This window comes from Monodon monoceros, unplaced genomic scaffold, assembly GCF_005190385.1.
Source record: "Monodon monoceros isolate NGI ecotype Baffin Bay Population unplaced genomic scaffold, NGI_Narwhal_1 Super_Scaffold_10, whole genome shotgun sequence".
Classification (NCBI taxonomy): domain Eukaryota; kingdom Metazoa; phylum Chordata; class Mammalia; order Artiodactyla; family Monodontidae; genus Monodon; species Monodon monoceros.
In genome coordinates, this window is record NW_021703766.1 from 8337553 (window position 1) to 8363677 (window position 26125).

At 45.0% G+C, this 26125-nt stretch overlaps 1 long non-coding RNA gene across 2 annotated transcripts in view; it reads left to right on the plus strand.

The window, feature by feature from the left end:
* The window catches only part of LOC114902768, a 221835-nt gene that overhangs the window by 70580 nt on the left and 125130 nt on the right, over nt 1–26125 (plus strand). Inside the window, exons 1-4 of one of the 2 annotated variants that reach the window (XR_003795598.1) lie at nt 7621–8038; nt 8784–8867; nt 10881–10984; nt 23345–23446. This is a non-coding gene — a long non-coding RNA (uncharacterized LOC114902768). Of the gene's footprint in view, nt 1–7620; nt 8039–8783; nt 8868–10880; nt 10985–23344; nt 23447–26125 lie in introns of those variants that run through there. The other variant, XR_003795599.1, reaches the window with a different exon arrangement.

Below are 26125 nucleotides of genomic sequence, written 5' to 3' on the forward strand. Positions count from 1 at the left end.
TAAGTTGGACCAATCACATCCTCTCACCTGGGATATTGGAAAGGGAATCAGTGGGTTGCAGGTGGTGTCCTTTGTAAGACAATATAAAGTAAATTTGAGATGGGATAGTCATGTCTATTCCATTACATGTGAAGCTGGGGGAAGGAGGCAACAGACCCACTGAGAGAAAGAAGTAGTCATAAAAAAGAGAGAGAGAGAAGGAGAAAGATATCCTTAGATCCTGAAAGCTTTCTTTCTGCTCCTGATTCCTCATTCTCATGAGGCCGAGGCATCTGTTCTACCCATAGGTTCGTTCGTTATTCCTTAATTCTTTACACCTTCTATGTGTTTCTATATATTTCTTTATTATTTTCTAGATTAAGTAGGTTTTTCTTTCTTACCAATTCGGATATAATTGTGATGGGACATATTCACCATTCTTCCCAGAGCCCAACGAACAATGGTGTCTGCCCCGGGATCCACATTTCCTAATCACAAAGTTTCTTTTTTCTTTTTACAGTCAGGTTTGTGGCACTATAACTTATCAACAACAAAACTAACCTTTTGTGTTCCATTATGTGAACTTTGACAAATGTGACAGTTGTGTAGCCACCTTTATATTCACAATATAGACTATTTCTATCACCCCCAAAACTTCCCTCTGCCCACTTTGTACCTTCAGCTTCTGGCATTCACTAATATCGTGTCTGTACCTATAGTTTTGGGTTTTGTTTTTTTCCTTTCCGTAATGTCACATGATTGGAATCATACGGTTGGTTTACTTTTGAGTCTGGCCTCCTTCACTTAACAGTGCTTTTTTTTTTTTTTTTAAACAGTGCATTTTGGACTAATCCACATTGTTGCACGTATCAGAAGTGTTTTGTTTTGCCCAGTTGTATTTCACTATATGGCTATACCATCATTTGTTCATCCATCCACCAGTTGAATGACATTTGAGTAGTCTGTTTTTTTCTGGGTTTTGGTGATTATGAATAAATCCATTGTAAACATTTGTCTTCAGCTTTTTGTGTGAAAATATATTTTCATTCTTCTTGGGTAAATGTCCAGGGATGGAATTACTGACTAATATGTAAGTGTATGTTTAAATTTATTAGAACGTGTCAAACTACTTTGCAGAATTGCTGTACCGTTTTGCCCTTCCGTGAGCAGCGTATGAGAATTCCAATTGTTCTTACTCTTGTCGGCACTAGCTATTGCCACTTTGATTTTTAAAATTATTTTAGCCATTCTAATAGGTAATGGTGTCTCATTGTGGTTTTAGGTTGGATTCCCTTTTCTAATGACGGATAATGTTAAGCATTGTTGCATGTATTTATTTATCATCTCTATCTTCCTTGGTGAAGTGTCTCAAGATATTTTGCCCATGTTTTTGTTAGGTTGCTTTCTTATTATGGAGTTTTGAGTGTTCTTCGGTAGTAATCCTTCATCAGGCATTTATTTTGCAAATATTTTCTCACAGTTTTCGGCTGGTTTATTCATTTTAACTGTGTCTCCTGAAGGGTAGAAATTTTTAATTTTGATGAGGTCCAACTTACCAATTTAAAAAGAAAGGATTGTATCTGTTGTGTTGTATCAAAGAAATCTTTGCCCAAGTCAAGATTTCCTCCGATCCCAAGGTTTTCTCCTATCCTTTCTTCCAATGTTTTACATTTAGGTCTATGATCCATTTAGACTTAATATTTGTATATGGTACAAGTTATAAACCAGTGTTCATTTATTTTGCATATAGTGTCCAATTACCATTTGTTGAAAAGACTGTCTTCAGTTCTGACTTGTTATTTATACCTGTTTCTTTAGCTACTTTTAGTAGCTGCTTTAGGGTTTACTGCATATATTTTTAAATTATTGCAGTCAACCTACAAATACCATTTTAACCCTACCTGTATAATGAAAGAATCTTACAACAGTAAACTTCCAGTTCTCCTCTAAGCTAGGCCTGCATACCTGGGCCTCAAAGGTGGGTTTTCTGCCTGTTTCTGTGCCTCTTCTCCATGGCAGCCAACCTCTGCGTTGCATCTGTGATGGGTCTTGTGGAACAGCTGTTTACTGCACTTCTCCCAACAGTAGGTCTCTGTTGGTTATGAACTCTTTCATCGCCCTCCCCGGATACAGAGGGATTTTATATTTTATCCTTCTCTGAGCCTCAATGAGTCTTTACCTGTGCCCTGGATGTTACAGGGTTTGCTCTGCCTCTCCAGGTAGCTTAAGGATTTTGTTCAGTAGGGGGAAAAGGTTCATTCAGATGGGGCTTCCTGCCTCCCCACGGTGGCTGTGATTTCTCTCCCCCAGGCCTGCATCACCTAAGCAGGCTCACTCTGGCCTACTTCTGGTCCCCAGCCTTTCTTGTGAGCATCTGGTGGACCAATTTGGAAATCCTGCCAGTGAGTGAGAGCTCCCAGTGTGTCTGTGGCTCCTACTGGTCCCGTATTCTCATGCTGGCCTAGGCTCAGTCTTTGGCAATTTATTTAAAATTTTAAGGTACCTTCTGGTGTTGCTTCTTCCCACAGCCTGCCGTGTGGAAAACTGTGCTCCCAGCCCCCTTGGAGAGGCCTGTCTTTACTTGGAAATTGGGCTACTTTGTGGCCCTGTAACTTCAGCTCTTTCACAGGTTCAAGAACAGTAAATTGATACAGCCACTATGGAGAACAGTATGGAGGTTCCTTAAAAAACTACAAATAGAACTACCATATGACCCAGCAATCCCACTACTGGGCATATACCCTGAGAAAACCATAATTCAAAAAGGGTCATGTACCACAATGTTCACTGCAGCTCTATTTACAATAGCCAGGACATGGAAGCAGCCTAAGTGTCCATCGACAGATGAATGGATAAAGAAGATGTGGCACGTATATACAATGGAATATTACTCAGCCATTAAAAGAAACAAAATTGAGTTATTTGTAGTGAGGTGGATGGACCTAGAGTCTGTCATACAGAGTGAAGTAAGTCAGAAAGAGAAAAACAAATACCATATGCTAACACATATATATGGAATCTAAAAAAAAAAAAAGAGAAGAAAATGGTCAGAAGAACCTAGGGGCAAGACGGGAATAAAGATGCAGACCTACTAGAGAATGGACTTGAGGATATGGGGAGGGGGAAGGGTAAGCTGTGACAAAGTGAGAGAGTGGCATGGACATATATACACTACCAAACGTAAAATAGCTAGCTAGTGGGAAGCAGCCGCATAGCACAGGGAGATCAGCTCAGTGCTTTGTGACCACCTAGAGGGGTGGGCTAGGGAGGGTGGGAGGGAGGGAGACGCAAGAGGGAAGAGATATGGGAACATATGTATATGTATAACTGATTCACTTTGTTATAAAGCAGAAACTAACACACCATTGTAAAGCAATTATACTCCAATAAAGATGTTAAAAAAAAAAAAGAAATTCCTTAATTTAATACTTTGCCATGCGCAACTTTGCCTCAGATCCAAGGATCCTAGGATTTACTAAACACATCGAAATCACTTAAAAAAAAAAAAAGAAAGAAAGAATAGTTCACCTGGATTTTTCTTGTTGTTAGGGTGGGTGAAGAGTTTTCTATACCCAAGGCGGAAGTGGGACCCCGTCTTTACACAAAGACGTTAAACTTCCAGAAAACACCCGCTTCTCTCTTAGACACATACAGGATATAGACCAGATCAGCAAGTCACTTCAATGTTCAGTTCATCATTGAACAGCTAATCCAATCAAGACAATCCCTCTGAATTATATACCTAAGTATTGATTGATTGAACCTCATGAACTATTTACTGATATACAGATACACAAATCTCATTTTTATCATTTCTTCCAATACATTTCTAGGTAGACGGTTTTAGCTTGGAATTCTTTTAATGCTATTTTAATGCTGTGTTTCTTTCCTTTTTAAAATATGGTAAAATAATTTAGTTCTTGTATTAGTTTCTTACGTCTTTGATAACAGATTGCCACAAACTAGTTTTGCCTAAAACAACAGAAATTTACTCTTTCACAGTTCTGCAGACCAGCAGTCTGAAATTGAGGTGTGGGCAGGGTAGGCTGCTTTTGGAGGATCCGTGTTCCATGCTTTTCTCCTAGCCTCTGGTGGCTGCCAGCAGTCCCTGGTGTTCCTTGGTTTGGGGATGCATTACCCCAATCTTTGCCTCCATCTTTTTTTTCTTTTTTTTAATTGAAGTATAGTTGATTTACAATGTTTCAGGTGTACAGCAAAGTGATTCGGTTATACATACATATACATATGTATATATATTCTTTTTCAGATTCTCTTCCATTATAGGTTATGACAAGATATTGAATGTAGTTCCCTGTGCTATACAGTAGGTCCTTGTGGTTTATCTGTTTTATATATAGTCGTGTACATCTATTAATCCCGAATTCCCAATTTTTCCCTCCCCGCTTTCCCCTTTGGTAACCACAAGTTTGTTTTATACCTCTGTGAGTCTCTTTCTGTTTTGTAAATAAGTACATTTGTATCAGTTTTTTAGATTCCACATACTAGCGATATATGGTATTTGTCTTCCTCTGTCTGACTTACTTCACTTAGTGTGATAATCTCTAGGTCCACCCATGTGGCTGCAAAGGGCATTATTTCCTCCTTCGTTATGGCTGAGTACTATTTCACAGTGTATATGGACCACATCTTCTTCATCCATTCACCTGTCGATGGACACTTAGGTTGTGCCTCCATCTTCACATCGCCATCTTCACTCTATAAATCCTCCTCTCTTATAAGGACAGCTAACGTTGGATTTAGGGTCCACCCTAAATCCAGGACCATCTCATCTTGAGGTCCTTAACTTATTTATATCTGCAAAGACCTTTTTTCCAAATAAAGTCACCTTCACAGATTCTGGGGGTTAGGGATCAGATATAGCTTTTGTGGGGCCCTACTGTAGTTCTGTGGATTTATGTTTACCCAGTCACACGTGTTGTGTTCATAGTTGTAAGTTTTGTATCCACTGAGTCACTGTTACTTGGTGAGCAGAAGCTGGGGGGAAGGCTTGGTCATTAAGATGGCTGCCAATATTTGTCAGTTTCACCTAGAACCAAATGATTTAATCAGTGAAGCCATTTGCTAATATATATGTGTGTGTATGTGTATATATATATATATATATATATATATATATTTTTTTTTTTTTTTTTTCCTGAAACACCCACCAAGAAAATCATTAGACATACTTTGGCTGGACTGGGATTTTTAGTGCGTCTGTAGTTTCAAAGTGAATGGGGCACAGCATCACCAGAAAGCCCACCCAAAATTAAGATGAAACTGAATTAAGAGTAATTAACAACCCAAAGTTAGTTTATGTTGACCACCACAGACAACTTATGTTTGACAGGTATAGACTCATTTCTCTGGTTTATATGGTCATTAAAATGAAGCACCATGGAGCCATAATTATCTGAATAATTTAATTCTGCTATTCAGGGATGAAGAAGGACTGAGTTCATATCTCAGCTAATCCATTTATAAGGTATGGGACCCTACACAAGTTATGCCATGAGTCTGTGCCTCACTTTTCCCATCTGTTAAATAAAAATAATATTACCTATGTTCTCTCAGTGTTGTCCTGAAGATTCAATTAGGTGAGACCATGTAGGCAAAGCAGGGGCAAGTTCCAAGCACTAATAAATGTTAGTGACCCTCCCCTTTGACCCCATATTGCTATTCATTAAATTAACCTTTCCCCACATGAACTGATTACGTAATGCTTTATGGCATTTTTCTGCTCATGCAGAAATGAAAGCAAGAAAGAGGCCTGGAATGGAAGTCAGGAGAAGTGGACTCTAACCCAAAGACCTCTATAACCCAGCTGTTTAGGCTGCACAACTGGGCTTCCTTCCCTGGGCCTCAGTTCCCTTAACCACAAAACAAAGGGCTCCAAAGTTATCCGCCATCTCGCAGTCCCTTGCAACCCGGACCGCACACAATTTACATATTGGTTGGCACAATAAGTGTCAGGGATACATCCAGACTTTCACACCATCAGTGATTCACTGATAATCTCCTAACTCAGAGAGTAAAACCAGCACAATCGGAGAATAAAAACCAGGCCTCTCTTTGCCAGGAAAGAAGACTTGGATTTGGGGGTAAAACAGATGCAGGACTACGTGGGTTTTCTGCCAGGCCCAGTGGATAGTGTATTCAAGGCCTGTCTCCTCCCAGAAGAGCTGGCACCACCCCAACCTCAGCCCCACACAGACCAGCGTTTATGGCCTTTCCAAAACCTCCCAAGTATGTATTTCATAAAAGCAGGGCCTGGTTCAAATCCCTTGTAATGTCTCCAAAGGGAAAGAATAGAGGCAATAATCAGGGCTGTGTCTGTGTGTCGTAAATTCCCCAATCCCCTATTCCCTCTCCCAGCTAGCACACGCGGGCGCACGCACACAGACACCTAAACACAGCCATAAATATATCCACTCCCATTGAATAGACTGGGGATTCAAATTACAGTTACAGTGTAATAAAACTGACTAATCTGTGGGGTGTGTGCAGAAGTGTAAGTGTGTGTGTGTGTGTGTGTGAGAGAGAGAGAGAGATAGAGATAGAGAGAGAGAGAGAGACTTACAAGCCTCCTCCTCCATTACTTGAGAGATCCCTCTGGGACACTGAAATAAGCTGTCTTCACTGAACCGTCCTGGAAGCTTCTTATCCCTGGATGCAGGGCTGGCTACCTAATTCGCAGGCCCAGTCTTCAAAACTTAAGAATTTCAAAACAGCACCAGCAGAGACTGAAACCAAGTGTGAGATGAGACCTTCTCACTGTCAAGACCCCATGCGATTGTGCAAGTCACACTCTGGCTTATTAACAAACCAGCGGGTCTGGATCAGATTCTCATACCCTGCACCATTTCTTTGGGATATCTTACACTGAAATGGGCTCGTGGAGGTGTGTGACATCACAGAAACGGAGTGGTCTTTGGAAGGAGGCTGGCCTGGGTTTGAATCCTGCTAGACCACATACCAACGGTGTCTCCTTGGACACTTCCGTTCCTCGTTTTGAACGTCAACATCCCATCTATTAAATGGAGACAGGGCGAGTCATTTCCCAGAATTACAAGGAGGATTAAATGCAGCAAGACGTATAAAACTGCGAGGACAAAGCCTGGCACACAGTAGGTGTTCAAAGGGCCCTTCTTTTGGGCACAGAACTTGCAGATCTGTCCAAACAAAAACCACACTATTAAAAATGAAGCTATTGTAATTGAGGTTTGCCAGGGGTCGCTGGTGGTGAGGACCGAGTGGGATTTGAAAGCCTGACACACCGTTTTCAATCTGTCCTTTCTTTTACCTCTAATGAGGTTTCTCCCTTGGGGGTGGGAAGGGATGACCTTCGAAAAGGCGTCGGAGTTTGGGGGCTCAGGCAGGCATCAACTAAGAGTGAAGACAAGTTGTACGGGGAAAGGGGGAGGGGAGGAAGAGAAAGAAAGAAAAGTTAGCGCTGGAATCTGAAGAGTGCCTGGGTTTATTTTCTTGGCTGGGACGGGGAACTTTCTGGCAGCCAGGTTCTTGGACCGCGGCCGGCGGCTCCGCGGCTCCCATTGGCCGGCGCGCAGCTGTTGCTACGGGGGTGGACCAATGGCGCGCGAGGGGCGTTCTCGCTCCGCTCTTTCCCGGGATGGCCGCGGGAGCCCCGGGGACTCGGCAGGAGCGGGCCTCTCGCCGGGGCATTTTTTTCTTTCTTTCTTTCTTTCTTTTTTTTTTTTTATTTTTTTTTTTATTTTAAAGGAGGGGCCGGCACTGAGTTGTGGGCGAGCCTGGGCGGGGCGGACGCCTCCCTGCGCCGCGCCCCGGGAGGTTGGTTCACCTGACCGACTCGTTCCTCGGGCTCCCTCGCCCTCCAGCCTTTACACCGCCTGGGGGAACAGGGTTGGACGCGCGGGCTGTTTTATTGTATTTATTTATTTTTCCCTCCTGGAGCCTGTGCGTGTTTTATGTTTTAATAACTTCATCAACTCAGTGAACTTGCGCGAGAGCACCGGCAGCTTCTCTCGCCTCCCTCCTTTTCCCCCCTGTCTCTAACAGGCCTCTGGGTCACTTCCAAAAGGTAAATTCCACCCCCCCCCCCCCCCCCCCCGAAAGTCCCCCCCCACCCCGGTCCCCACACAGACACTGGTTTTGGAGCATTTGGCCTTGAGGAGCACAGTTTTCTTGCTGCAAAGCAGGGCCTCAGTTTCGAAGTTTTTCAGGAGGGAGATTTCCTGGGTAAGAGGGAAGGAGAGTTGAGGCGTAGGCCGCACTCGGTACTTTGGATTAATAATAACATCAGTAGTAAAATAATAAGTATCACTTGCTGTACCAGACACAGTACTGAGCAACTGTATTTATTACTCTGTATTAGACGCTGTGCTTTTGCTCTGAAGCAATTTGCCATGCTTCATCCCATTTAGATCTTGTGATAGATGGGTAAACTGAGGCACTGAGCACTGAGGCGCTTTGCTCCAGGTGGCCAGGCAAAAGCAGGACTCGAAGCCGAGTGTGTCTCTGGCTCCAGAGCCCTTGGTGCTACCCACCTTCTGTGTTGTTGCAGAACTCTAAGATAGCCCCTGAGGTATGGGGGATCCCGGGTCCCCCATCTAGGCATGCGTCTCAGTTGAGTCCATGCCCCGCCCCCCACCAGGTAGAACCAGCCTGTAAAAGCCTTGCTCTAACACACGGCTGCACTTAACATAAACCCACCTGCGTGCTGGGAGTCACTATTTCCCAATTTTGTGGAGAACCCCCCAGTTCAGCATAGGTAACAAAATGTGTTTCTCTGTCCTACAAAGTTTCTTTTTTTCTGTGTTTTCAAGGGGCTTCCTTCCAGTTCTCCTTGTTACGGCTTCACCGTTGGCTGGCGTGGTCAATACGGCAGGCAGAATTACCCCAACTCACAGGTGAGCACGGTGAGCCCAGAGATGCAGTGCCTCTGGCCAAGGTCACACAGTAACACAGTGGCGGACCCAGGGCTGGAGTGGAGACTTCTCCTCCTCTGTGTGCTCCCTAGCTAGCGTCTCTGTTCGCCAAGAACTCCATGGCCTATAAATTAGGAATTTAAAACAACAGCAAAAGGTAGGGATCAGGAATGCAGGAGAGAAAAAAAAAAGTCAGTGAGAAATGAACTCAGTCCTGTTTTTTGTTTGGAAACTGCCTGGGAAGTGGCCACATAGCTGGGAGCAGGACTGTCTGGTGGAGGAGTGTCTGCTGGCAAAAGGCTGGTTTCTACCTGGCAGAAGGCTACCTACCACCCTAGCCCTTGTTTTGAGCCTGGCACTGCAGCGAAGCATGTCTGTACTCAGTCTGCTGTTGCCTAATAGGCTGAGCAGAAAGGCCCGGACTAGCCTTCCCTCTGCCCTTTCCAGGGGGAGAGGATCTGGTCGTGCTCCCCTCTTTCCCTCACACAGCAGAAGCCAAGGGGTGTTTCTCTTCTGATGACTTAAAGGAGATGTGTCTGAACTTCCGTACCCAGGGTTACCCAGCTGCTGAGAGCCTTTCCAGCTCCACGCGTCCCCAGAGATTCCCTGGGTCCCAGAAAGATAGTACTGTCTCCTTCCTTAAATCCCCCTAGCTTAAGAAGCCTAGCCGAAACCCTGCTCATAATCTTTCACCATAAAGTTTATCTTCTAAAACCTACGGAAAATAAAAATCAGGATTGGGGCAAAGCAGATTGTCGTGTTTGTAGAGGCTGATATAGTTGCTGACTGTTTTCCCTGGTATCCCACTCTTAACTCTTTAGGCAGCCTGGAATTTGAAAGAATGTTTGCAAAGCTGCTTTCTTCCTGAACACTAACCTAAATCCCTCTGGTTGCAACCTCTGCTCCTTCCCAAGCCTTACAGGGCAGTGAGACACCTACCCACACAATGCTGTGTCTCCTGTTTTCAGTGTTCTTTATAGCCAAGAGCCACACAGATGTCCTTTCTCCTTCCACAAGCATTTCATTATAGGGTACTCTGCCTCTGTGGTGGGCACTGGGGACTCCCACCCCAATGCTTGCAGTCAAGTGAGAAAAATCTATTACCCAAACCCCATCACAAGCCCAAACTTAAACTGCTCTCCATGTTACAAGAGAGACATACATACATGACACCATCACAGAGTATAAAGGAACTTAAAAGTCATTTATAGCAATCAAGACAGGCTTCATGGAGGAGGTGATATTTGAGCTGAGGTTTCATGGATGGACATAGTGTAGAGGCTGGGGTGAGGGTGGATAGGAAGAAGAACCAGCACAGGCATATGTCCTCTGTTGGGTGTGATATCCACGTATCTGCTCAGAACATTTAGCAGGGCTTCTTGCAGTCCAATCCATTCTCTACGGATGGGAAATTACTTTTTTATTGAGACTGGTAAAAATCAGCTTCTCTAAGAACATGAGTCTTTCACCTAAGACAAGAAATCGGGACCACATGTTTAGGCCTGGTCTTGCTAGGTGGGTGTACAGGTCACCAAAGGGATAAAATTGACACTTTTTTCTTTCTTACTGCTTCCATGATCGGGGAGCAGGAACACTGGAGTGTTCGATTTCTGCCTTGGCCCAGTGTAATTAGTATTATTAAGAAGTGTTAAACTTTCAGTGCCCCAGAACTGGGAGAGTTCACCCTCAAATGCCTCCATGGTTTATGAAGTGCTGAGTGGGAGCCTGGTGCTTCCTAAGTGTGACACCTGGGAACCCTTCCAACCACACTGGGAGATAGAACTGTTCAACCCCTTTTTGCAGATGAGAAAAACAAGGCCCAGAAAACCCTTGGGTCCTGACTTCCAGTGTGTGACATGAATACGGAATAGGATAAAGTCCTCTTTGACGGTTCATCGAATGAGTGTTTTATGTCACAGGCTCACAAAAGGTCAGGTTTGGACAGTAGTTCAGAGCAATTTGTTTTTCAGTTCTTATCCGGTGTTTGATTTGCAGATACCCTGCACATTTTGCAAGTTCTCTTTGTGATGACCTGCGTTGGTTCCCGGTTTCGCTAACTGGAAGAAATGTGAAGAGGATTTTCGCAGTTAGGGAGAAAGGTAATTGCTTCTTAGTGGGGGAAACCTGTGTTAACACCCCTGACATGTCCAGACTCGACCTCAGTCTTTCCTTTAATAGGGAATTCACTGCCTTTTTGATGAAGCCAGGTTGACTTTCAGGTCTTTGATGATTCAAAAAAAAAAAAAAAAACCTTCAGCCTCAAGACCTCTGAGCAAAGACATTCATTAAAGGTTTGAACCAAGCTGGTGGGCATAAATAGCAATCAGGTGTACTGGAGATGATAGAAGCCCTGCCAATAAAGGAAGAACCCAGGATACCTTCATAAAGATCCTAATCTACGTGTCTCAGAGCCCTTGAGGGGCTACACTCCCATCGCTCCCCACAATCTCTCCTACCTTCTTAGGAGTTTGAATTATGATGTTAAGGAATTGAGTCAACCATACTTCTCAGTGGTCTCCCTATGGAAACCCTTCTAGACCTAATACCACCAAAGTGAGTCTCTGAGGTCACCTTTCCAGGCTTTGTGCTTGGGTTGGTGGTGAAGGGCCACGGAGGTGCCATTTTCAGACACCTGGAGTCAGCTTCCCAAGCCCACAGGATCCCATACTGTGCTTCTTGTTGCCCCTCCAGTTGGGTGCTTCCCTGATGGATATGAAGTAGCTTGAGCCTCTCCTAAGTATCAATCACAGAAGCCTCCTCAAATAGAGCCTTCCTTGCTTCATCCATCCATCCGTTCCACACATATTTACTGCGCTTCTACTATATGTGACACTGCGGGGATGAAGTTAGCAAAGCAGTCCTATCCTTGCTTTCAGGACACTTACAGTCTAGTAGATGGAAAAAGACAATGTTGAAAGGACGAGGAATGAAATGTCAAATTCCCATGATTACGCAGGATCAGGTTTCCTCTTCAGACAATTCCTCTGGCTCCTGAGAATGAAATAGGGGATGGAGCAGCGGGAACCACTCTCTATTAGCTGCTCACACCGCTAGCATTCAATCACCTGCTTTTTAAAATTCCCTGCAGGCACCACACGTGCCCTGAAGTTACTCCGTTTGTTTCCTTCCTTCCCAGTGGCTGATCTGCCTTCACTCCACTAGAATGAAAGCTCTGTGAAGGGAGGAACTTTCTGTAGTTGGCTCACTTCTGAACCCCCGGTGCCAGCAGAATCCCTGGAACCAAGGGGGAGCCCCGTCATATTTGCTGAGCTAATGAGTGACTTTTACCTGAAACCTGAGCGAGGTGGGAACGCTAGAGGCACCTGGGAGAAGGTGAACGGCAGCTCCAGGAGGCAGTTGGATGCACCTGTACCTATGGGGAATGTCCTGCTTCTGGCACGCGCTGTTGTCACACAGAGAGGCTGCAGCCTGCTCCCCAGGAATCCTTTGGGGATTTGGAAAGAAGACTTCTTTGTTTTCATAACTTCATTACTGGTTACCAATTAAATCCCAGTTCAGAGATAACTTCTTGAATTTGCAGCTGAAGAACTTTTTTTTTCTTTTACTCGCCCACCTCTCTTCCCAGAAATGGGTGCCTAGCCTAAAACCCGTGTACTTAGCAGCTGGCCGGGGAAGCCCGTGAGCAATCTCACACCTTAATCAAGGAAGGGAGACATGGAAAACCTGATCCCCAGGTGGCAAAAAAAAACAAAAATGGCGGTGCTGGTATCGTCCAGTGCTCATAGTATTTTCCTTTTTTAAAACAGTCATTATTTTTGTGCTTTGTAATCGCTGCTGAGCATGATTTCTGCGTCAGCAAAGCATTTTATTTACTTTGAGGAAAAGCCGCAGTTGAGGTCAAGCGCGGGTAAGGGCTTCTTTCTTAAGGCATAGCGCAAACAGCTCAGACCCCAGGAAGGATCAACGTGCATAGAGTCCCTGTTGCCCTTGGTAACATCTCCTCCAAAGATTACATCTCCCATGTGGTGAACTGCAAAGGGGGAAGGGCCACACTCTGAAGGGGTTTGACCCACAAAGAAAGAAGCAACATCTTCTCGTGCTGTCAGGGCTGGAAGGGAGGGCTCTGAGCAGAGTACCTGCATCCACCCTGTCTCTGTGGCATGGCGCTAACTATTAGGGATGTCGTCTCTCATCCCCACATTGCAGACAAGGAGGGGGCGGTGGGATGTCACTGGAGGAGATGGAAGATGGATAGCCCTGGACGTTCCTCTGTCCTATTGACGCAGACACACCCGTCTCTCTGTCTCACTGCCTGCATCACCTTCAATTTGGCCAGATGGACATCATGGGGGAAATTTCATCTGGACCAGGAATCTTAAAGCACTAACAAAAAGAGCTGGCTCCTGTGAGAAATGAGGATGGGACCATTAGAAGTTGGGAGCTGGGGCCATTAGGAAGCAGCCAGGCTATGTCGATGCACAGGGGGATTTCTGCTCGATAATGGGAAATGTGAACACAGGTTAGTGCTGTGATTACCGCATCCTGGAGGGGGGGCCCTGAGAGGCCAGGAATAGATTTAGACTCACTCGAGCAAAGACTGGGGGAAGGGAGGAAGGTCACCTCTTCAGATCCTGGCGAAGGTGCCCATGTGGTCAGAGGCGTTCTTCTCCACCGTGCAGATGGGAAGGGTCCTTTCGAGTGTCACACTGGGGAGTGGTACAGGAGTATTGTATCCTCAGACCTGGGAGGACTAGGCCCTCAATCAAGACTGGGGCAGATTAAATGCAAGCCCAGAACAGAACTCTTGAGAGAGCCTAGGAAAGGCTTTGCTACACACTGTGATAAGATGGCCGAGTCCCCCCTGCTTCTGGGGGGCAGTTTGGCAACATCCATCAAGAGCCTCAGAAAACTGACTCAAAGACACACAAATTCATTCTGAAAAAATACTTAGATATCCACACAACGATTTATCTAAGGAAGAGCCTCAGTGTGATGTTTGTAATGGGGAAAAATGGGAAATAATCTACATGACCAACAACAGAGGAAATAACTAAATCGATGGTAGCGCATTCCTACAGTGGCACTTAGCACACCTTTAACTATGAAGTCGTGTTAATGACATGGAAGAATGATTACGGCCTGTTAAGTAAAAAAATGCAGGTTACACCAAGAAAGCCGATAGGATATGATCACAACTCAATAGAGAAAAAGGTCCGAAAGAAAACAGACCAAACTGTTAGCAGTGGTTATATCTATGTATCAGGAGGAGGATTCTGGATGATATTTTATATTGTTTTCCTAGTGTTCAAAGTTTTCAAAAGTACCTACTTTCGTACGTGTTAATATGTACAATATAGACCACTCTCCCTTCCTTATCTTTCTTACTCTGCGTTATTCTTCTCCACACCGATGTTCACTGACATCCTATGTATTCAGTTGTTTATTTTCTGTGTGTCACTGGTGCACTGTCCTCTAGCATATAAGCTTCCCAAGGGCAGGGCTTTGACTTGTTCAGGAATCTAAATCCCCTTCCCTCCCTGGCACACAGCCTTAGACAGAATTCAATAACTATTCACTGAAAAAGTTGATATGCTCTTTTGATAATCATAACAATGGAATATTATTAACATATAAAGGAGAAAAGTTGGAATTGCAGAGAAGGTTATGCTCGCCCCCGCCCCCGCCGTTTTCATGACCATGACAAAATCAAACCAGGTTACAGGATGTATTGAGCTTATCCTCTGTCATGGCAGCTGATCAGTGGTAGCCATTGACTGAGTCCCAAATGGGGAAGGGTAGTAAGAGGCGTTCCATCAGTAGAAAGGTTCCTTTGATGACCCTAGAGCGGATGCCATGAACCATGGGACTCCATTAAGAAAAGACTCAGCCCTCAGGACTGAGGGTAAGGCCCTCAGTAAGGCCAGGTAAGGCCTCCCTGGGTAAGGCCAGTGTGCACTAAAGCCTGGCATTGGCTCTGTGAATTTGGTCATTCCATTTATAATGTCCACCTTTTCCCCTGAATAACTGTTGTCCAATCACAATAGATGCATCGTAAGTTTCACCTGAAGACAGGTTTAGAAGGCACACGGTATACAGAGAAGGTCTCAAATACATATTGATTTAGAATCCTGACTCCACACTTCTTAGCTGTATGACCTCACTCAAGATACTTAAACCTTCTTAATCTGTAGTTCCCTAACCTGAAAAATAATCCTGATCTTACAAGGTTATTCTGTGTATGAAATGAGACTATATAGAAAGGGCCTCACATAGAGCTAAGCGTATGGCTTTCCCCAAATTCACATCGTGCACCAACATGAAAATCTGGTTTTCTAAGAATGAACTCAGTAATACTGACGTACAACAAATACCAGTTTCCCCATCCGTGAAAATCAGGGCATAAAGCCCTCTCCTTTGAGCTGTGAATTCCTCTGTCCCGTTGTGGTCTGCCGGCCGCTGACATCCCTACCACCTGAAGGGTTTGTTAAAATGGGGTACGGGTTACAGATTCCCTGGCCTCACTTCTAAGTCACAGTGTCTAGGACTGAATCTGAAGAACCTGCAGTCTTAGAGGGTCACCAGGCGACTCTTACCCACATTCAGATGTGAGATCCATCGCAACTCGTATTTCTAAGAACACGCAGAGGAGCCTGTAGCCTTTTTAAAGTCACGGCACAAAGTTTGCTTCCTTCCTCCTCTTCCAGTCTAGGGTTTTCCTTCTCGTAAAGGGCGACATCTCAGAGTGTGGCCTTACGAAAGAATACTGACATTTGCCATGTAGAATCTGAGCTCCCTCCAAATACTGTTCAGTGACAGAACCTTGACATGCCAAGACTGTGTCTGCAGGGCTGTGGTTAACCACACAATAGTCCTGAATGCCCAGTTCCCATTGTGAACTCATAGGGTCTTTTTAATATGCACAGATGATCTAATGGAAATCTAAATTAAAGAAAGAAAAGATCTGTCCCTGTTTTCACACCTCCCCACAAATTAATCTTTTCCCCCATTTCTCCATATTTCTCCCCTCCCCTCCTTGAATACTTAAGTTTTACAAATTCAGAATCATTACACTGATACATTTCCAAGATACGGTTCTTTTTATTGCATCATCAGTATCTTCCCTACTCTCTCTTTTCTGCTGTTCCTCCCACACCATAGAATTTCTTTCTTTGTAATAATTAAACCTTAACCTCTCTGTGAGGCTTTGCCACTCTCAAAGCAGTTTCATGCCCATTTTCTTATGAACAGAACCAGCTTCATTTATTCAGATGTTAGCTTTGTTCTTGCTTATGAAAACCATCTCAGTCGAGATTTATCCAGCAAAATGCTTAGGAGCTTGGGCTCTATGCCTGGAGAGACACGAGTTCAATTCCTGCCACTTAATACCGGTGAATTCAGACAAGTAATGTAACTTCCCACAGCTTCTCTCTCTCGTCTATGCAGTGTAGACAATCAGCACCCAGCCCAGAGTAGCCTTGAGGATGAAATGAGATAATCCCTTATAAAATCCTCAGCACAAGGCCGGTGTAGAGTACGAGTTCCATTAATGTCAGTTATTGTTGTCATTAAATATATCAGATAAAGACTTTTAACGACTATAGGAAGTGAGAGGAAGCCACCTCCATTTGGCCTGAACTGACCCTCAAATCTAACTCAATCCAGTCCACAGTTTTCAACCCAGATTAGAAAAGAAAGAACCACATTTTGCGCGGTGCCCTTCACTGATTATTTGTCTAATGGAGACGTTCTGATTCCATGTTACGTGACAACATCATCTGGGGCAGAAAGATAATTTTTAAGATCTCACCCCCTACCCCACCCCCGAATAAAAAGCAGATACTTGGCATCTCTGGTTAAAGTGAAATCCAAACTTTTCAGAGTTTAGAAGTGTTGGGAAGCTACTTCTCGTAGTCGTCGGCTGGGATCTTTTTGGACTGGGGTGGAGACGGGGGTGAGGGCTTCTTGTTACCAGACTTTTCGTGGGCAAGCATGTTCATGCAGGTCTCAACAAACACCCTTGGTTCCAAGAGTTCAGGCTCAGGTAAGCTTTGGACAAACACCTGAGGCGCTGAGAGGCTTAATTGAAATGAGCCCGAACTTAAATGTTTTATGAGGTACGCCCATCACTAATTTTCTTGGCCAAGTTTTAGGTGGCCTCATTGTGGATATGCTCCTGTTAGCACCTGGGAAACTCAGGTCTCCACCGTGGAGCCTTGGTTTGGTTTGACTTCACCACACCTCCGAGAGCTGCAGACCACCTGTGTGCGTCAGTGCTCACGGTGTGATCACACCTGGACCTGGGAGCCGTTTCCCCCTTGGTACAACTTGTCTTGAAGTTCCAGAAAAGCCAGGCCTCACCTTCCCCTTAGCGAAGTCCTCCAGACTGGGACCAACTTCTCTCTCAATAGTAACAAGTCTCAGGAAGAAGGCAACCCATAACACAAGCATCTTGCCAAGCTCCCGTGTGAATCGGGAGTGAAACAGAGCTGGTCTTGTGAAAGGAGGCACAAAATAGCTCAGCTGGATGGAGCGCACATGGCCATCGGGAGAAGCTGATTGTTCCACCAAGATGCGCCATCTGCTTTGATTTGGACAAACTTCTCCCCACCCAAGTCCAGAATCGTCTTGGAAACTTCTCCTCAACTACCCACAGCCTCCAGACCGTAAATCCCTCAGGGTCTTATTTGGTTTTTGTTCATAGGGAGAATCATATGCCAACAATACTATTAAAAACTGCATACCCTGAAAGTTTGAACGGAACAACATCTATGATTTTCAGAATGTTCTTTGGACCGACAGGAAACGAACTGAAAAGGCACAGGTCAGATAACAGCAGGCTGAAATTCCAATCCCACTTTTACGTTACCCTTCAGAATGTTCTGGATCAGTCACACTCCAGTCAGAAAGAAGAGTCAGCGCTAGGAGCTCAATGGCAAAAATTCAATATGGGACCTTGTATTACAGGGTATGAAGGTGTTGCCAAAAGGCCAGCAGGGTCTGCGGAGACAACCGGAGATGGGCAATGGCTGGGGTCTCCTACTGCCCTTGGGGCTAGAGAGACAAAAGAAGGAAGTGGTCTTATCCAAACTCAAAAGCCGGAGCTGGGTGACAACAGCTTGGATGGTGGAGGCTTCCTGGGTGGGGCTGGAACCATGAAGGAGAGACAAGCTTAGCTGGAGACGCTGAGGGTGACACAGAGGGAGGGCAGGAAATACCCTGGCTACCCTTCATCTCCTGCTTCCAGACTCCAACCAGTGCCTCTTGTGACCGAAAGTAACCAGAAGCCAGTTCCCAGGGGAATCTGGGAAATATGGTTTTCAGGGGTCAGCATCCCCAGAGAATGGGTCTCACGGAAAGTTAATATATGAGCAGTACCCACATATGACCGAAGCCATTATATGTCATTTTTGTACTTGTTACATAAGGGCAAACTGAAAAATCAGAAAGCCACGATTATCGGCAGGCGGACTCTCAACCACTGCGCCACCAGGGAAACCCCTCACATATATTATTGTGTGTCATCTCTGTACTACCAATTTTGCATGTTTTTCCAGATGCTTTATTTTCATACTGCCAGTATCTACATGTAGTACAGTCTCCATACAAATTTCTGGTTTAAGAAAGAAAGAAGGCCAACTCGATCAAGAGCACACTTTTTGCTAAAAGGAAGAGAGACAGGAACGTGGATGGTGAGCAAGCCTCCTTCACTGGACTGACGTCAGGATCCCACGAGTGATGAGCTTTGAACATGCTGCGTTAGTGTCAGGCCAAGGCAGACACACACATCTTCAGTGCTTCGTGTCACGTGTGCCAGTAAAACCATCCAGCGGCTTTTCTCAGGGTGATGTTGACACATGTCAAATACATTAACATTTCTACTGGCATGACTCATTCGTAGGGAACAGTCAACTCAGAAGGATGACAGAGGGGAGGGGGAGAAGCATTTTATAGTCTTTCAAGATTTGAGGACCAGCTCGACTTTCAGGGGTGTTTTAAGAGAGCAGTCACGGTCTTACTGGTATGGTATCATTTGTTTGATAGCATCGTCGTTGTTGTGATGTGTCTGTTGCCTTAGCTTCACTAACTAAGAGGTCTGGAGGAGGTCACTGAGCCACTGGGTGGACACGAATGGGCCTCCCCTGCTGGCTGCACCCCTCCCCCGGCCCCCAGGCCAGGTCCCTCTCTTCTTCAGCGTATCAGGAGGGGATGGTACCCAAGCCTCCAGCATCTGCCTTGACCACGCCTAAGGCTTCTTTCTCTTCTGCTTCCCCAGAGCTCAGCTCACCCTCCTCAGGTAGATGCTGATAAGACACACTAGGCTGACCTCTGGGGTCAAGTTCAGGGGTCCTGCCCCCCTCCCCTCTCCGCATAGTGAGACCTCCGTTACCATCGTCGCTGTTGCTTGCTCTCGCTTTGTTTTGTTTTGGGGAAGATTTGACTGTGGTTTTGGCTGTAAAGGAACCAAAAATGAAATGATTAATTGCAATTGGATGTGACACTACTTAGAGCCCCAGGCCCAGCCCCTTCCTCCAGGGGCCTCCGCAGTGCTGCCTGGCCTTATGCACCCACACCTCTGTCTGCCGGGAGGGCAGCTCCTCCCTCCAGGGAACGACCTCACAAGTGGCTCAGTCCCAGGGTCCATGCCTGACTACCCGTGGAACCCAGAGGAAAGAAAGTGCCTGCCATGTACCCAGGCTTAAGACCAGCCTTCCAACTCTGTCCTAGTGTTGACCGCATCCCAGGATGGCGGACGATAGGGATCTCCATTCTCTTCAAGAGTACACATCTTCATCCCCATCCTTCCACCCCCACGCACATAACCCCAGACAGGTGATCAGGATGCAGTTGTCCGACAACCAGACAATTCCCCAAGCCTGAGCCATTGAATAGTCAAGAGGTGTTTTCATAGGTTATCAGCATAATGGTCTAGGGTGGCCTTCGCCCAGGTTCTGTTTTCACAGGGACTCCCTCAAGACAAGATGAACACGCACTAAGCCGTCGTCTTCTGTTTCATACCCTTTACCAGAAACACACTGATACCAACAAGGACAAGCCATGATTCAGTTTCAGCTACTTTGGGGATAACTGTCTACTTCTCGGGAACTACTGCAGCCCGCACACTGAGATCTATACGTGCCATATCACTTACAGTGGAAGGCAAGCCATCCCAAGGACGTCTTGGACATTTTTGATATTGTCAATTATCTTTACAAGATGCAGTAACAGTGTAAATAGACAGTTGGTTTTGGTTTTTTGGATTTTTTAATGGATGTGTCATAGAAAACAAAGGGAGAGGGTATTATTGGAAACCGTAGCTCTCCCTGAGAGACTCTTTTTCCGTGCAGCCAAGTCTGTTTTGCCCTCATCTTGCTTGCCTGGGATTGCAGGGCAGGTCTCTGTGATTTCAGGGCCCAGGCTTTCCATGGCACCACGTTGCCTGCCATGCAGTCAGGCGTTGTTTGTCAACCACCCCTAGGTTCGGTGAAGCATCGCTCAAGGCAGTGTTTTGAATTCTACCATCAGTCGTTAAGAAAGGCAGCTTAGTGGAACAGACAGCTTCAAACTAACTTCCTCCCTCCCTCCCTCCCTCCCTCTCCCCTTTCCTCCCTCCCTCTCTCCCTCCCTCCTGCTCTCCCTTCCTCCCTTCCATCTTTTTTCCTGCCTGCCTTCTTTCCTTTATTTCTTTTTTAAATTTCTTTTACCAGTGCTGGTTATTTATCTGAATCTACTCTACAACTGAATCTACCATCATCTGTTACCTAAGGTCACCGGAATTGATCTTCTCACAGACATAAAGGCGTCTGTAATTCATTTCCTGAGCTTCTCCTCCAGCTGCTGTCACATTTCTTTCCCTTCTCCTCTGCCCCCTAACAGCCTGAGTGTAGTTTAGGGGAAACCTTCTGAGCGAGCTCCACAATGTGTCCTCTCTTTCCCATGAATTCAAGATATCTGAATCCTCTTTAGGTGGGGTGATCATTTCCCTGGTATATGCCTCGTGTCCCTACATCTTTCAGATGCTCCCTTTAACTCTCAAAAGTGACCTGATCTGATAACTCACACGGTTACTGTCTTCCTAAGAGACCTTTAAACTCAGTTCAGACTCCAACTTCATGGCTTGTGCCCGGCAATCTCAAGCCCTCCCGAAGATTTCCAGAAGTATCTGAGTTCCTGGGGTGCATCGCCTTGTGCTCCTCTGTGGTTTCCTAGATTCTCTGGTTCTCTCAGGGATCAACCTAGGTACAGAATTCAGCTTTCATTGTTGACTGAAAAACTCCACTAACATGGATTCCGTGAGCATTTGGGTATATTTTATTTACACTTGGGGCAAGTGCTGGGAGTGGCCACATTGTGGTTTGTGAGCTCCCTTCCCCCATCTTACTGGTTCTCTTCCTCCTCCCTGCCCCTCATCCTCCCTTATCTCCCCTTCTCTGCTGAGAAGCAATAAACACATTCCTCTCTCTGCCCCCTGCAGAGCAGTTGCTGTTCAAATCAGGTCCCTGAGGTCCTCAGCTTGTATCCCCCCTACTTGCCAAGGAAGTTTTCTAAAGAAATGTCTTATTCTTCGTGAGAAAAAGTCTGAAGAATTCTTTCTTTTTTCTTCGTTTAATTAAACCTACCTACTTACCTACCTACATTTGATTTAATGGTCCGTATCTCCATTCTCACTGGCACGTGGACAAAAGTAAACTTTGGCAGAAAAATATGGGAGAAAAGAAGAAGAGATGAAAGCACGAAAGAATCGACAATCATGGGAGAGGAAGAGAACAGGAGAGAGAGAAGGAGAAACAAAGGGAGGGAGTGGGGAGGGAGCGACCCTGGATGCCCAAGTTTAAGACAGTGGTTTTAAAACTGTCCTGCGAGTGGGTGTTCCTGGGGGTGTTGCTAGCAGTTTAGATTCGTGAAGCCTCACCTCACAAAGGCCTTGACCTGGTAAGTTCCACAAGGACCACACTTTGAAAACTCTGCAACGTGCCTAAGGGAGATAGTAAGATTATATGAAACTAATCGCAACTGAATTGGGAAGGATTATGATTATTTCTCTTTTCACCAGTTCACTTGAACTGTGTGGAGAGCGTTCTGTCAGCCTTGATATCTACTTTTGGCCTGAGAATCTGCAGTCAGCTTAAGTGGCAAAGTATTGAACGCAGGCATTAGAATATCCAGCCCTTTTTCAAATCCACCCTTAGCTTAAACAATATACACGTTAGCCTTACTCCAGTACGTTTGCAGACAGAGACAACGTCAGGACATCCAAGACATTGTTGGCCAAATTCCTCGGACTTTTTGGGGACTTCTTTTAAAGAACATGACAGAGAAGTCGTCATGAAATAATACATGGAAAGTGCCTAGTACTTTGCCAGGAACTGAGTGTTATTATAATGAAAGGACCGTGATTTATCTGTTGGAGACAGAGAATGGCAAGCTCCCTGACATGTGATGTCCAGGGTACCTAGTCAGTGTCTCACCTATGAGGAAAGTACCTACTCCAGGTGGTGAGCAGAAAACAGAATGACGTTGACACAGCCAACTTTGTCTGTTTTAAAGCTGCCGTTGCGAATGCTTTATGTGATCCCTGCTGTTCTCTTATTCCTTCTGCAACTGTATTCAGGCAGTTGTCCCTGCCCCCTCCATGCCTAATCTATTTCTGGCCCCCTTCGTCTTTCATTAACAGAGCAGAGCCTGACTGGAGCAGGCCATCCAGGCAATCAGAGAGAGCTCTCCAGTCAAATTCCAGGGACAGAAGACGATGCCCTTTGCCTTAGTACACTGGGGCTGCTATAACAAAAGTACCATGGGTAGGGTGGCCTAAACAACAGTTATTTCTCACAGTTCTGGAGGTGAGAAGTCCAAGATCAAGGAGGCAGCAGATTTGGTGTCTGATGAGAGCCTGCTTACTTGGCTTTCACCAGAAAGGGGCAAAGGAGCTCTCTGGGGTCTTCTTTAAAAGGGCACTAATCCCTTTCATGAGGTCCCCACCCTCATGACCCAATCACCTCCTAGAGGCCTCACCACCAGATACTATCACATTAGGGATAAGGTTTCAACGTATGAATATTTGGGGGCAGAGGGAAGGGGGCATAGACATTCAATCCATAGCACCCTTAAAATTCACATGGCTCACACATGGGCATCAGAATAGGACTGAGAAAAGAAATCCCATAGCAAAGAGTCTGTATGAAATTATTGATAGTTCAGCACATAGTGTACACATCTTGAAGAACCCTCTTAACTAGATAATTCCTGGCCTGCCATCTTGCTGTCTGATTCTAATCATAGCCCGAGTTACATGTCATCCTTTTTGTAAACTCTGGTTTCTTGGTTTCCCCATCTTAGGTTTCTGCTTAGAGCTGGCTGCTGCCCCGTATTCTTCTGCATATGTACCCATCAAAAGGGGAAACCTGCAGCCATCACCCAGAGAACTATATTGTCTTTTCAGGAAAACCCAAAGACCTGCATAACATTGTGAAAGTTTTTTTCATTGTGCTTTTCTTCTCTAGACCTTCATCAAGTCTGCTGCAGTGGATCAGCTTCATTCCCCAGGAATACTAAAGAGCCTTCATGAGGGTCCTCCAGCGAGTCCTCAGTCTCAGTTCTCACAGGTATGAAAGAGATCACTGGCTTTTACCTTCTCAAGTCTGTAAAGGCAGCTCTTGTTTTTTATGTCAAGGAGAAGTTGAGTGTCTTATTAGAAGCCAACCAGTGATTATGTGTGAGATCACATGTGGATGAACAGTTGTATAAAGGACCCATACACAGGTCAGTTCTCTTTGTATCCGCTCCTGATCTGGTATTGAAAACAAGTTTGGGTAGGATCTCCTTCACAGGATCTTACTAATTCAGAGGCCACTGGGTTCATGATTTCATCACCTTCCATGCACATATTAACTTTCAAAATCCCTAAGCAATAGCTTATTTTGAGTCCCATAATTCACTGCATATACAATGGTCATCACAGGGGGAAATAAAAATGCTTCTGGTGTGAACTTAGCTTGGTGTGTTTCACGTACTACCTGATTCATGGGAGTTACTTAAAATACATGAGGGCAGAATAATGTACCCTTCAGAGAGACTGTCACACTGGCTTGCTCTGTACTTGATAGGTAGATGTGATTTGACCTGTTGGAGCATTTTTGCGGTCAGATTGAGAGGGCTTGAACTGTACACATCCTCGTGGCCCATACCTTCCCCTTGACCAGGAATACGGAAAACACGCTTACAGCCTCCGTCGTGTTGCTTAACTCGTCTTGGGATGCTTCCCTCAATATTGGTGGTAGTCTGACGTGACATATCTGCAATTAAAGGGTGATGTCAGTTGACACAGTGCCACGGAGGCCAGTTAAACATTGTTCCTTAGAAAATAAGAGCGGGATTCAATCCCGAAAACATTGGTAGTGGTCCAGGGACTGAGTCATTTGGCTCTCTCGGAGCGTCTGAACTAGCTGGAACGTGTCAGGAAACCCAGGTTCCCTTCACACCATGGAAGAGGAAAGCAAGAAGCAGGAAGATGTACTTTCAAAATAACGCACTGCTCTAGGGAGCTGCTAATTCTCTCACAATCCAGGGCTGATCTTCTTCACGGGTATTGACCCCTTGTCCTGCGGCGCGCCAACTGTGCTGGGTGGGAAAAGCAAGAGCGGCACATCTACATTATTGTAATACTCGGCACACTGCTGGGCACTTGGATATTGTTTTCCTCCTTTGCTTATTGCAAAAGAGCTGGGAATTCAAAGAGTAACCCGGTTTAATTTAAGGGAGCCTCCCATTTTGATGGGAATACTTGGAATGTATTATAGACTTGTAAAAAAAAAAAATGCCAAAAGTCTACCCAAATGACTCTGTAGTTATGTTTGCAGATTTGAAATTTCCCACAAAAATTAAAATACCTCATGTAGAAGAGAGATGCTATGGCTGCCCCTCTAAAGGGGAGAACGTGATTGTGTTTCTACATTAGTTTTCTGTTGTTGCAGTAACACATTACCACTGACTTGGCTTGAGACAACACCAGTTAGCTGTCTTACAGTTCTGCATGTCAGAAGTTTGACATGGGTCTCACTAGGCTAAAATCTGAGTGTGGGCGTGGTTGTGTTCCTTTGGAAGTTCTAGGGGAGGATCTATCTCCTTGCCTTTTCTAGCTTCTAGCGGCCGCCTGCATTCTTTGGCTTGTGACCCTTCCTCCATCTTCAAAGCCAGCAACAGTGGGTAGAGTCGTCCTTCTTACATAATATCCCTCTAATTCTGCTTCCTTCTTGCACTTTGCAAGTCCTTTGTGATTATGCTGAGCCCAGCCAGAGAATCCAGGATAATCTCTCTGTTCTAGAGTTGGCTGATCATCTGCAACCTTAATTCCCATCTCCTATGTAAAGTAATAGAGTCACGTGTTCTAGGCATTAGGACATGGACATTTTGGGGGGCGGGGGGCGTTATTCTGCCTATCGCAATTTGTCATTTTTTCTGTAAACCTCATCAAGTCAATTCCAAATGCAAATGAGTCCTTTCCCATCTGTTTTTCTACAAAGGAAATACAACTGAAATTGATTTCATACAACAATTACATAAGTGAATGTGGAGTTATAAATTTATAGTAGAAGGAGAAAGGTGTTTGTTTTCTTAATTGAAATTTTCTTAATTGAAAATTTGCGGAAAGTACCGCTATAAACAGATGACTATTAAACTTAAATCGTCATCAAGTTAAGTTAAATTCAGTTTTACTTAAATATTTATTAGGAGTGAAAGCAAACATAAATGTGGAAAACTCAAATCCTTGTTTCTTAACTGTCTCCTCGTTTTCCCACAATGTACTTCTGGCTGTTCAGAAGTGATTTCCTAGATTTTATTAACCTGTAACAGAAGGGGACAGCTAAATCCATTCCAGAGAATAACTCATTTGTAACCCTGTGTTGCAGCTTCCCCAGCCAAAGGGGTTAAGGAAAATAAGCATGAACTCAGAGAACCTTGTTGCCTGGGACCCGAAACAAGTTACTTAAAGAAATGTAGGTGACCTGATCCATCAGCAATACGTAGGCTTCCCTTGGTAAAATACTTGCAAATAAATGGAATGTAGACGTTCAAAAAATGTTTACCGGCACCTGTTTTATGCTGAGCGCGGTTTTAGGCGCTGAGGACACAGTCAGATACAGTCATGGAAAAGGCAGGCAGGATGTCTCCTCTCACGAGGTTTACTTTCCTATAGGGAGAGCTACATTAAAATGATTTTAGAGAATGTATAACAGGACACACACACACACACACACACACACACACACACACACACACACACA